Raw genomic sequence first — 13068 nt, forward strand, 5'->3', positions numbered from 1 at the left:
TTTTACCAAGAATTCTTCATAAGTTTTGGTTTCGGTTTCGATTATAGCTGATGGCACTTGAGTCATGTATTTTTTTTTATAAATAATTTTATCAAGAATTCTTCATACATTTTAGTTTCGGTTTCGATTATGGCTGAACGAAATTCAAGTTATACATATATATATATATATATATATATATATATATATATATATATATATATATATATATATATATATATGTATATATATATATATATATATTTTTTTTTTTTTTCATAAGTTTTTATTTCGATTTCGATTCAAGCTAATGCACACAAGTCATATGGATACATTTTTTTTATTTTTGAAATCGCAACTTTATAATATATAAAAATCTATAGAACATTAACTCTATAATAATATATACGAAATCTGCAAGAATTAAAATATCATATTTAAGCGTACTTTATGACTGGGCTTTGCTGGGCGCTTGTGCTAGCTTAGATAAATACTTTTGCAGTTATAACAAAAAAGCTACAAGAACATCAAAGCGTCTCCATTTATGTTGAACATCTACAGAATGCCAACATCAACATATTACATATGAATGAGTCCCTCGTGGAATTTCCACAGGTCCCGCTAGTTATTTACTATTCATCAAGTACTAGACTAACAGAGTGCGTATGAGCATGTGGGAAAATATGAGCAGAAGCTTGCGAAGATATTAAAACTCTGATTTGGTCTTGCAATGATTTGACTGGCTTTGTAAAATATTTTAGCATTTCAAACTGTATTCTTGCACAACCAAGCTGAAACACTTCAACACTGCTCCAGTGAAATTTCTGAAAATCCCCCTAAAAAACATACTATTTAAATAGTTCACTGCGTTTTTCCACCCTTTCAATGTATTAAAACCTTGCCTTTAAATATTTGGGAGAATACGTTGGAATTCCTTTCTTTTTACAAATGAAAAAACAAGAAAGAATAAGTAAAGAAAAGCAACATCTGAGGAAAAAAGTGTGAAATGAAAATATTGAACAGATGATATACTAAGACATGTTTCATTGTGTGAAATTAGCAAGTGTGTGCGACATGAATCCAAATAAACAACAAGACAAAAAACATGGTTGGGGAAAAGTAAAGTCAGTGCCATAAAAAGATGTACATGTAAAGTTGGAGGTGAAAAATGGTTGATTAATGCCAGCGTGACGGCGGAGCAGAAAGAAAACGCGAGCCAGTTGAGATAAACATGTGGCCCCGCAGTGACGAGGAGAGACTTTTTAAGCTGGTGTCGTGATGACGGAGTCTTGTTGATCTCAAGGCTAACAAAATGGAAAAATTAAAAAAAAAAAAAAGAAAAAGGTTTTATTTAGTTTTTTATTTGTTTGTTAATTTGTGATGTTACATTTGTGATGTTACATTTGTGATGTTACATTACCTAATTTTGCCCGGAATTGAATGATGATCAACGAATGTTTTCCATTTCCCATATTTTTATCGTTATCGAAATCAGTGAAATCGCCAATTTTTCACTCAAATCGATTGATTGTCTGCTCTAGTTCGGAACCCATTGCGGGGCACCTGGAAGAAGCTTCACATGCCTCTCGCAGTGACTTTTTCCACAATATATTGCTGTCTAAATTGCACTGTAGAGAACCTACTGTTGATTTTATACCATTATGTCATCGAAATCAGTGAAATCGATTATTTTTTAAATCAAATCAATTGATTGCCTGCTTTTGTTTAGGACCCCCCCCCCAGCAGTGTACTAAGAGTAAGCTTTACATTCCTTCCACCAGTGACTTAGTTCACAATATATTGTAGTTTACATTGCACTGTAGAGAATCTACTGTTGATGTTGTAAAATTATTTTTATATAATGGCTTGAATTAAAGTTTAAAATGCAGAAGTCACGTATCACACTTCAATTGTGCTCTAAATTCATTTCCAACGCGCCCCCGTCATATAAAAGATTGATTTTATATGCCTGGCCTTACTGCTTATGTGGCGATGATGGTTTGAATTTAAGTTTAAAATGAAAAAAGTCAAGTATCATGGTGCACTTGTACTTTAAACAGAAATTCATTTTAAATGCACTCCTGTTATATCAAAGAACCTTTTGTTGATATTATATGTCGGACCTTTCGGCTTGTGCGGTAATAAAACTTCTCAAATGCACTTGCGTGTAAGTCAAAATTGCCTGTTCTTCCTTTCATCAGATGATTTTGATTATCGATTATTTATACTTATTGAAGACATTCTGGTAGAAAACCTATTTAAGAACACTGCCAGACACATAAAGTATCTTCGTGTGAAATTTCATAAAATCGGCCTAGTCATTTTTTAGTCCATAGGGAACGAACTCACACACACATACACACACACACACACACACACACACACACACACACACACACACACACACACACACAAAGTTCCTTTTCTATGATAGTAGAGATTATTGACATCAAAAAATACAATAAAGTACAATAAAAGCGAAATTTTAAAAATGTTTTTAAAAAATAAATCAATTATAAAATTCAATCTACCAGAATGCATTTCGTATTTGTTTTCCATTAGAAATTCAGTCATTTTAATGTTTTGGCAATCATAGATCAATATTACGAGATTTTAAATACAACAGGAGTATTAAAACATCAATTACATTTTAAAATAAATTGTTTTTTATACTTCTGGTGTCTTTAAAATGTAGAAATATTGATCTACTAGCGGGACCCGTTAACCGGCGTTGCCCGGTGGTAGTATGCACCCCCCCCCACATAAAAATTTAAAATACGACTATTGTTTTTTGTTGTTGGCCAATTCCCAATTTCCTCATGTTAAAAATGGTTTTTGGAATAGACACCCCATTTTGTACTTGGGGTAGGTTTGTCACAGAATTTGCTGGAAGGTTCAGGGTATTTTTCAGGGTATGGTTCAGGGTAAAATTCAGAGCAAGGTATTTTTGTTGGCAAGATTGGAGTTATGGTGGCAAAAACTATCGAACCCCGTGTCCCTTAAAGGTAACTAAATGTCTGTACTCACGTGTACGTTACCAAGTATAAATGTAAACGGGTCTGTACTGTCAAAATAGCCTCATCAGTTGTTTTATTTTTTAATAAGTGTATAATAGGTATCTCCAACACTCACCACAGTTTTTCATAATAGTCATATTTTCCTGGAATTTTCTATATTTATTCATTATTAGATAAAGTTACATAATAAAAGTATGGTTTCGTTAAATATATTATAGGAAATATCTTATTTTAGGTGTTATCCCCCCATATTTTATATTACGGAAACTAAACAAAATAAATGTAGGTTAATAAAAATTTCAAGATTTTTTACACCTGAAAAGATTAAATAAATAAAAAAATAGTTATTTATTTCACTTAACCTCAAGTTGTAAATAAAATTTTATATAAAATCAATATTATTATGTTAAAAAAATTTCCACAGGTCCCGCTAGTTATTTACTATTCATCAAGTACTAGACTAACAGAGTGCGTATGAGCATGTGGGAAAATATCAGCAGAAGCTTGCGGAGATATTAAAACTCTTATTTGGTCTTGCAATGATTTGACTGGCTTTGTAAAATATTTTAACATTTCAAACTGTATTCTTGCACAACCAAGCTGAAACACTTCAACACTGCTCCAGTGAAATTTCTGAAAATCCCCCTAAAAAACATACTATTTAAATAGTTCACTGCGTTTTTCCACCCTTTCAATGTATTAAAACCTTGCCTTTAAATATTTGGAAGAATACGTTGGAATTCCTTTTTTTTTACAAATGAAAAAAACAAGAAAGAATAAGTAAAGAAAAGCAACATCTGAGGAAAAAAAGTGTGAAATGAAAATATCGAACAGATGATATACTAAGACATGTTTCATTGTGTGAAATTAGCGTGTGCGACATGAATCCAAATAAACAACAAGACAAAAAACATGGTTGGGGAAAAGTAAAGTCAGTGCCATAAAAAGATGTACATGTAAAGTTGGAGGTGAAAAATGGTTGATTAATGCCAGCGTGACGGCGGAGCAGAAAGAAAACGCGAGCCAGTTGAGATAAACATGTGGCCCCGCAGTGACGAGGAGAGACTTTTTAAGCTGGTGTCGTGATGATGGAGTCTTGTTGATCTCAAGGCTAACAAAATGGAAAAGTAAAAAAAAAAAAAAAAAGAAAAAGGTTTTATTTAGTTTTTTATTTGTTTGTTAATTTGTGATGTTACATTTGTGATGTTACATTTGTGATGTTACATTACCTAATTTTGCCCGGAATCGAATGATGATCAACGAATGTTTTCCATTTCCCATATTTTTATTGTTATCGAAATCAGTGAAATCGCCAATTTTTCACTCAAATCGATTGATTGCCTGCTCTAGTTCGGAACCCATTGCGGGGCACCTGGAAGAAGCTTCACATGCCTCTCGCAGTGACTTTTTCCACAATATATTGCTGTCTAAATTGCACTGTAGAGAACCTACTGTTGATTTTATACCATTATGTCATCGAAATCAGTGAAATCGATTATTTTTTAAATCAAATCAATTGATTGCCTGCTTTTGTTTAGGACCCCCCCCCCCAGCAGTGTACTAAGAGTAAGCTTTACATTCCTTCCACCAGTGACTTAGTTCACAATATATTGTAGTCTACATTGCACTGTAGAGAACCTACTGTTGATGTTGTAAAATTATTTTTATATAATGGCTTGAATTAAAGTTTAAAATGCAGAAGTCACGTATCACACTTCAATTGTGCTCTAAATTCATTTCCAACGCGCCCCCGTCATATAAAAGATTGATTTTATATGCCTGGCCTTACTGCTTATGTGGCGATGATGGTTTGAATTTAAGTTTAAAATGAAAAAAGTCAAGTATCATGGTGCACTTGTACTTTAAACAGAAATTCATTTTAAATGCACTCCTGTTATATCAAAGAACCTTTTGTTGATATTATATGTCGGACCTTTCGGCTTGTGCGGTAATAAAACTTCTCAAATGCACTTGCGTGTAAGTCAAAATTGCCTGTTCTTCCTTTCATCAGATGATTTTGATTATCGATTATTTATACTTATTGAAGACATTCTGGTAGAAAACCTATTTAAGAACACTGCCAGACACATAAAGTATCTTCGTGTGAAATTTCATAAAATCGGCCTAGTCATTTTTTAGTCCATAGGGAACGAACTCACACACACACACACACACACACACACACACACACACACACACACACACACACACACAAAGTTCCTTTTCTATGATAGTAGAGATTATTGACATCAAAAATACAATAAAGTACAATAAAAGCGAAATTTTAAAAATGTTTTTAAAAAATAAATCAATTATAAAATTCAATCTACCAGAATGCATTTCGTATTTGTTTTCCATTAGAAATTCAGTCATTTTAATGTTTTGGCAATCATAGATCAATATTACGAGATTTTAAATACAACAGGAGTATTAAAACATCAATTACATTTTAAAATAAATTGTTTTTTATACTTCTGGTGTCTTTAAAATGTAGAAATATTGATCTACTAGCGGGACCCGTTAACCGGCGTTGCCCGGTGGTAGTATGCGCCCCCCCCCCCACATAAAAATTTAAAATACTATTGTTTTTTGTTGTTGGCCAATCCCCAATTTCCTCATGTTAAAAATGGTTTTTGGAATAGACACCCCATTTTGTACTTGGGGTGGGTTTGTCACAGAATTTGCTGGAAGGTTCAGGGTATTTTTCAGGGTATGGTTCAGGGTAAAATTCAGAGCAAGGTATTTTTGTTGGCAAGATTGGAGTTATGGTGGCAAAAACTATCGAACCCCGTGTCCCTTAAAGGTAACTAAATGTCTGTACTCACGTGTACGTTACCAAGTATAAATGTAAACGGGTCTGTACTGTCAAAATAGCCTCATCAGTTGTTTTATTTTTTAATAAGTGTATAATAGGTATCTCCAACACTCACCACAGTTTTTCATAATAGTCATATTTTCCTGGAATTTTCTATATTTATTCATTATTAGATAAAGTTACATAATAAAAGTATGGTTTCGTTAAATATATTATAGGAAATATCTTATTTTAGGTGTTATCCCCCCATATTTTATATTACGGAAACTAAACAAAATAAATGTAGGTTAATAAAAATTTCAAGATTTTTTACACCTGAAAAGATTAAATAAATAAAAAAATAGTTATTTATTTCACTTAACCTCAAGTTGTAAATAAAATTTTATATAAAATCAATATTATTATGTTAAAAAAAGGAATAAAAAAATAAAGTATTTTTCTTCATAATTTTTTCTAGGTAATATAATCTGAATTGCAACAACAACAAAAAACAGAATTCTAAAAAAAAATTATTATTTAAAAATATTGTGAAACTCGATTTTAACTTGAAAAAAACTATTTACAAATAACGCGATCTCAAAAATGCATAAGCACTAAAGTTTGGTTTAATTTAACTGTTGGGTACTTATGTATTTTTTGTTCCATGCTGAAATTATAATGTTATTATTTAGAAAGCCATTCTTTACATAGGAAGGGTGTTTTGTTACTAATCTGTGTTTCAGCCTTCTCAGATGCATATGATGGCAGATGGTATCGCGCTCTGCCATTATATGCATCCGAGATCAATGTCTACTTTAAACTTGGGTTCTTATGCAATTTTATTACCACACTATTTGTAAATAGTGTTTTCAGGTTAAATTAAAATTGTACTTTGTATTGTTCAACGCTTTTAATTATAAATAATAACTAAAAAAAAAACGCATGTACTCATTTTAAAACTAACATACTTCTTCTGCAGTTTAAAGCTAGTTTTCCGTGAGTCTTGCTGGACAACGCACGGTGAACAACGGAAACCGCCGAATTATACCAAGTGAGCGAAAAGAAACACGAGCAGACGGTAAAAATTGGACAAAGAAAAAAAGAAAAGGAAAAAGTTTAAAACGAAAAAGAAAAAAAGGGTAGAGTATTGTTGTACCAACATATTATACACACACCTAACCTCTCCATGTTAAGAACGGCTTTCGGAATAAACGCACCCAACCTCGAAAGCCTTTCTTAACATGTGGAGGTTGTGGGTTGTAAGAAATTCTGCAGAAGTAAGAAAGCTTTTTATTGGACGGTTTCTCCGCCCACGGATTTATTTTAACCAATCAAATTGCATGTTATAACTAACTACCGAGAATGTTCTTAACGTCAATATTCCCTTTTTCAGATAAGAAACTACAAAGATGCAGAGTTGGACACACGTGGATTTCTCACTCGAATCGAGACAGCAAAAAATATTTAGTTGCTTTGAGACGTTTTAATGCCTGGAGCAGAACATTATGATTGCAATTACCAATGCCCTTAAGTAGGGCGAATTATATTTGCACGCTTGAGCTACAATTTGATGTCTGTCAAGACGAAAATAAGGTTTACGGTTTGACCTGCTTGTCTGCCATTGAACTGACTCGAAGGACACCTCGTGGATGCCTGGCTAGCAGTATCGAACTTGGAAGTTACCTCAACACTCCAACCTGCGCATTCTTCATCAGCGGGAATTCAACCCAACCTTTATTGAAGACGAGCTATTATTCCCTTCGGGAATGTTACCAGCCCATAGTGGCAGATAGATGAAGATGACACATCTTTTGCAACTTGAACCTTTTTTACTTTAATAAAATTTATGTTGAAGTTTTAAGGTGAGCTTGTTGTAATTTCTGTTTGGTTTTCTTCCATTCTGCCAGGGGCAAAAACCTTGTGAGAGAAATCTCACAATATAGAATTAAAATGCATGTTTTAATATGTATTTTCTCTGTGATTAAAATGATATAAGAAAATAGGAAAACAACTATAAGTAAAAAAAAAAAAAAAAAAAAGTTGATAAATTCAAATTTAGTACAATAATGTGTATACGTTTAGACTATATATAGACTGGCAAAGCACCGGACCTATATTCACATCAGCTACAAAAACACCGAACACTTCCGGCTAGGCTGACTCGGCGTCCTAACACTCTTTAATATAAGAATGAAAGAAAGAGAGTCACAATAAAATGTTTAATAAACACGACAAGATGATTTTAGTTACTTTCCTGTCAGATGGATGAAGATGGTGCATCTTTTGCAACTTGAACCTTTTTTACTTTAATAAAATTTACGTTGAAGTTTTAAGGTGAGTTTGTTGTAATTTTCTGTTTGGTTTTCTTCCATTCTGCCGAGGGCAAAAACCTTGTGAGAGAAAATCTTACATGGTGTCTATTCCGAAATCCGTTCTTTACATAGGGAAGTTGGGCGTGTTTATACTACGTTGTGGCAGGTCGTTCTTTCGATACACAAACAAAACCAAATAATATGGTATTTATGTATTTTTGGTCTTCCACGTAACAATTTAATAACAATAATAAAAAAAATATCGGGAAACGTGAATTTAACCTGATGAAACTATTTAAAAATATCGCGGTACCAAGAATACATAAGCACCCAAAATATTTTTGCTAAAACAAAGAAACCAAACATTTATGAAAAAAAGAAGAAAAAAAGAAACAGTTGCCATAAAGAATAAATATAACAGAAAAAGTTTATGTAGTTATAACGGTAAGTTTTTTTTTTGGGGGGGGGGGTCTTTCTTTTTTATTCGTTTGTTTATTGAATTCTGTTCGCTCGGTATAATCCGGCGGTTTCTGCCGTCAGCCGGGCGTTGTTGAGCAAAACTCAAGTAAATAAATAACAGAATCAAAAAAGGGAAAAAATAAAAACTCCGATTTCTTCTGGATCAAATAACACGACAAATAAGTAATAAATCAAGGCCCAGAGTCCACTTTAGGATAAAAATTAACTGTTGGGTAGATGGTGAGGCAACATGATCAGTAATGGTAGGGTAAGACTAGGGTAAGATTAGATTATTTAAAAGGCCAGTTAAGCAGGAATTTATCCACATGAGATTTGAAGATGACCATGTTATAGTCAGCCGGGAAACAGTCCCACGGTATTATATTCTACCGACAGACAGTTCTAGGAAATAAGCTCTGCTCATGGAATCTTTGTTTAGTTTTTGGCACAGATAGAGAGTGAAGAACATTGTTGATGGTTGTTGTAGCTATACGAGAATTTGTTGCGAATATTTTACGGGGAGGGAAATCATAGATTGGAGCTCAGTCGAGCACCTACCATAAAAGTAATGATAGAACAGAGATAAAATCGCAACATTTCCCCTGTGAGAAAATGGAAGTAGGGAGGCGAAAAGGTACTCGTCCACTAGATTTCAAAGACGGTTTTGTACCTTATCAAGGTTGAAGTGTTTCAGCTTGGTTGTGCAAGAATACAGTGTTAAATGTTAAAATATTTTACAAAGCCAATCAGAGTTTGCATAGTATTTTGATGTTTATTGGTTCTGAGTCTGTAAATTCACTAATGCTGAAATAGGATATTTTTTTTATTTTTAGTAATAAAGTCAGTTTATTATTTACTAGCAGTTCAGCCCGGCTTTGCTTGAGCCCTATGTACCGTTTATAACTTCTTGTGCAAATGTATATATATATATATATATATATATATATATATATATATATATATATATATATATATATATATATTAAAAAGTTTGACTCATGTTCAGGTACCCTACATCCAAAAGTTCAAGTGTATAGGCCCAAAATTGATGGAGGAGTTTGGTAGAGTCTGCAACTTTGACCTCTTGGCAGCCAAATTTTCGGCCAAAAACCGATTATAAAGCTTTTCCTATGTCTGAATACACTTTATGTAAAATTACAAATGTTTACACCAAAAATTCGCTGAGTAATTTGGTAAAGACAGCAGAGGTAAAAAAAAAAATTTAACTTTGAACCCCAATTTTGGCCCCTTAACATTTATTGCTTGGGGCTCAAATCGAATTAAAAAGTTTGATACATGTCAAAGTAATCGATATCTAAAATTTCAAGTGTTTAGACCCAAAATTGGCAGAGGAGTTCGGTAGAGTTTTCAACGGTCAAATCATTGAACTTTGATCCTTTGACAGGCAATTTTCTGGCCGAAAACCGATTAAATGATTTTTCGAAATCTCAATATCACTTACGTCAAATCTCGAGTTTGTAGACTGAAAACTGACAGAGTAGTCTGATAGGGAAATGTATACCCACAGACATACAGAGACAATTTCACTTTTCTAGATATATAGATAGATCGACAGTTTTCATAACACATATTATACTGTTCTTTGTGTTATACTGTTTATTGTGTTCCAAGATACATTTATACATTTTTTTTTTCGCACAGCTTTTTTTATTCTCTTACATCAACCCTCGATTCCCTCTCACCATCCTACCAGTCATAACAATTATATCTTTCCTTGCTCTTTTGGTAGATTTTTACGCCAACTGCCCCAAAATTTTCCTTTGGTTAAAACTTCCTCTTTGAAATCTTTAACTGAACTAGTTATCATATTTTTGTTTTTTTTAGTCCTATGATTCACTTGTCTCTTTATTGCTCGGTTAATTTTAAGGAGATTATTTGAGAGAACACTAATTAATCTAACCCTCTGTTTAGTCTACCTAGAAGTTCCATCCTAGAGATGGCAACAGTACTCCATCTTAGGACGTATTTGACTCTTGTATAGGTTGAAGGTTGTGTTAGGAGTGGAACATTAAAATGATCACACCATTTTTCTAGCGATTTTGGTAAGTGATTTGATGTAGGTATTTTATTTTAGTTCAGAGATGAAGATCAATCCAAGAAGTTTGTCGAAGCAGAGTGTGTCCTCAAGATCAGACTGGAGCCAAGCAGGAATATGAGCATTGGTGATGAAACGATAGAAGTTTGGTTTTGGATGCATTTAAGGTAATTAGCCATTTTTTACCCTATTAGATACTTTAGGTCCGAGGAGAGAGAATCAGAAAGATCCTGGTTTTATCGGCCTTTGAAGTGTTGCCATGGATGTTGATATTGTCTGCACAGATGTCGATGGATGATCATAGAATATGATTTGGTAGATCATTGATGAAGATCAGGAAAATAATTGAGCCCAGGATGGATCCATGAGGCATGCTAGTATTAGTAATGTGAGCCTCACTGATCCTGTGTGATTTTACTGTCAGCACATCAGTTGCTGTTCTCTCAGAACGAAAACGACATTGCTTGTCGCTGAATATATTGTTTATGTTGAGGTGGTTGACTACTTCTCTATTTATCACTGACTAAATCAACTTACTCACGATGCACAAAGCTGATTGATTTGTACTGAGATGCAGAAAACAATCTCTGTATTTTTAAATACTGGACAGACTGATGCAGTTTTCCAAGGCGTTGAAACGCATTTCTCTTTAAGGCAACGTTTAAATAACTTTGTTAGTATAACAGTTCTTTTTTAAGCATTATGATTGGAAAGTTGTCAGGGCCAGTTGCTTTGCTGGAATCAAGGTCATTGATATGATAAGTCTGGAAACAACTTGGACAGATATATGGATGTTACTCAGAGTATTTTCAGTCCTGGAAGGAAATTTCCAGAGTAGGCGTAATCACTTCAGGTTCATTGATGATGGTTTGGATGGAAGATATGTATCTGTTCAATATTATGTTTGCCAAAACTCGTAAGAACCTAGCTCAGCTACTTTAGACTTGATAGTTCAGACAAAAGACTTCCTCACGTTTTCTAACCTATTTGCAATGGTTGTTAGCAGTCCTAAATGCAGCTTCAGTTTCTAAACATTCGTTTAAAGCAATTAAAATAGTAATTTCTATGCGTAATTGCAGCCGCACATTTAAGGGTGTACCATGGTTGGCTATTTGGTCTCAGTTGAACTTTTTAGAGGGTATACAGATGTTTATGCCGACAGTTAGCCAATCTGTCAAGTCGGATGCTATAGAGGACACGTCTTTTTTGAACAAGGAGCATAGGGGTATTTCTGATATGAACGTACAGAAACTATCCCAGTGTGTCATCGAGTAGCAATGAAGAGGAACATTTATTTTCCATTTTTGAAAAAAAAAAAAAACATTTTTCGAGTTTCAAGACTTCTGAGATTGACGAACGTTAACGAACTTCACCAAAGAAACGAAATGAATTATCAATCATGTTTTGCAAAGAATTTAATTTACAAAATAAATTGTTGATTTTATCTTGTGCTTAAGTGTAATTCTGTAATGTAGTTTTGGTACTTCTACACAATAGGAATCGAACTATTTTATTCTTTGCAATACATATATAAGAGCCAAATACGTCCTAAAATGGAGTACTCTTGCCATATCTGCGTTGGAACTACTCGGAGTACCCTATTTTTCCTTGACAAAGTTCAAAACCGGCTTCAAAACATAATATAATGATAATTTTATGAAATCAACAGTATGAGTGTGACACATTTATTGATCATCCCGAGCAACATCGGGTCTCCCTGCTAGTTAAAGTATATCACAAAGTATCTTAGAAACAAACGTTGATCAACTCACATTTAGTATAATAATAATAATAATAATAATAATAATAATAATAATAATAATAATAATAAATCCCGAAAAACTTTGAAAGAAGAATGGGCGAAATTGGAATCAAAGGAATGACTGGAAAAATGCAATGAACAACAATAATAAAACAGCTAAAATATTAAAGAAAAACCCTTGAGTGTGGAGACTGACATACGTTAGCAACAAGTGCGGGCCATATGGACAGATGCAGAGTCAAAACATGAAGCGCTGCATCGAGCCAGAAACATTGAAGCCGCAGATCTATAAGTTCTATAACTCCATCCTATCCCCCCTATTATCACATCATTGCTCCCCACAAAAAGAATGAGACCAAACAGCCAAGTAGAGTCCAGGGGGAAGGAAAGACTGAGGAGAAAGCACTAACCAGACCTCCACTGTATAAGTGCGAAGAGAACGGACCTTGGGGAGGTTTATTGCCATTCAAACTCCAGTAAAGACCAATGGACACTGCCAATGAGAAAATCAATGTAAACAGCTATTGCGATAATGCAAATTTATTTGCAAATGGTATCAAAAGAGCTGGAGAGTACTGGAAATATAGGGAGACTTGTTGTCACTCAGCTTCCAGGGAACACCACAGGCTGTATTCAATGAGATCTTTGAAACCCTGTATGAAAGCTCCTTGTGAGCTAATAATAATAAT

The sequence above is a fragment of the Euprymna scolopes genome, chromosome 21 (assembly GCF_053919585.1).
Source record: "Euprymna scolopes isolate OS-2025 chromosome 21, ASM5391958v1, whole genome shotgun sequence".
In the NCBI taxonomy this organism is placed as follows: domain Eukaryota; kingdom Metazoa; phylum Mollusca; class Cephalopoda; order Sepiida; family Sepiolidae; genus Euprymna; species Euprymna scolopes.